The following is a 1,370-nucleotide window of genomic DNA, read 5'->3' on the forward strand; positions in this document are numbered from 1 at the left end:
AAGGAATTCACAACCTGGTGAGGAAGACGCACGTGGATCAGTGTTTGTGTTAAGTGCTTATCAGAGAGAAGGGCTAGGTTTGATGCAGGCACAAGTCAGGCAGCGCTGGAGAAGTGATGTAGAAGCCGAAATGAAGGCTGAGGAGGCGTTTCCCAGGGGAGAAAGTCTAGGGATGGAATTCTAGGCAGAAGAAACAGCAAGTACAAAGGCATGGAGGTGTGAAACAGTCTGGCTTTTCTGGGAAACCATGGGTCATTTGGTGTGACTGGGGCATTCCGATATGAGAGGGCAACAGAGCCCAGAGACTGGTCCAAGCCAGATGGTGCTGCCTGAGAGGTTAGATCTTATCCTGAAAGCCACAGGGACCCTTTGAAAGGCTGTAGGCAGCAGAGTGACATGGCCAGATTGGAGTTTTAGGGAGGTCATCCTGGCATGATCCACAGGCCCTGGAGGCTGAGCCTCGCATCATGACTCCAGGGTTCAAAAAAGGCAAATGAAGGGTGCATAGGTCACCTGGGGGTCTCATTAAAACAGCTTCTGATTCAGCAGGTCTGGAGTGGGGCCTGCGATTTTGCACGTCCCAAAAAGCTCCCAGGTGATGTTGCTGGTCCACGGACCGCACTTTGAGGAGAAAGGGAATGAAAAACTATTTGCTGGCCCAGTCACTAATGAGTGCTGGGAATTTATAGACCACCTTCTGTATTCTCAGTTTTTCACTTGCACAGGGTTGAAACCGTTTTCACTGGGCGCTGTGTATCCCACCCCTCCTCCACATACACAGAGGAATCGGAAGGTACCTATTCTTAAATGGAAGCAAGGGGTCATTGGTAAATGGATGCTGGGTCACAAGGTCATGTGTCTCAGGCTGATATACAGGCAGCTCCGGGTCCTGCAGTAAGCATTGAAGGGTCACGTTCATCACAGGATGTGTCCAGCCTACACTTCCAGGGTGCTGTGCTCAGCACTGTGAGAGGGACAAAGGTGAACCATAATGCATCAGGAGTGAGAAGACAGGATGGAGAGAGGACCCAATGGCTGAGAGATCTGGGGCAGTCAACCTGGAGAAGAATGGGCTCAATGCACATGGTCACCTCCATGTCTCTGAGGGGCTATCACAGAACAAAGGGAGCAGACATGATCTATGGTCCCCAGGGGCTGAGCTAAGACAAATCAATGGATTGGACCCATAGCAGGAGAGACCTCACATCATTGTATAAAACAAATTCCAAATAGAGCTGCCCGGATAAGAGATGAGCTACCTTGAATGGCAGTGAGCTCCTCATCACTGGAGATGTGCAAGATGGTTTGAAATAGTAGAAGATCGAATGGGATGACCCCTGAGTCCTGAGATTCTCTCATCCACTCATGCA

The sequence above is a fragment of the Diceros bicornis genome, chromosome 28 (genome assembly GCF_020826845.1).
Source record: "Diceros bicornis minor isolate mBicDic1 chromosome 28, mDicBic1.mat.cur, whole genome shotgun sequence".
In the NCBI taxonomy this organism is placed as follows: Eukaryota; Metazoa; Chordata; class Mammalia; order Perissodactyla; family Rhinocerotidae; genus Diceros; species Diceros bicornis.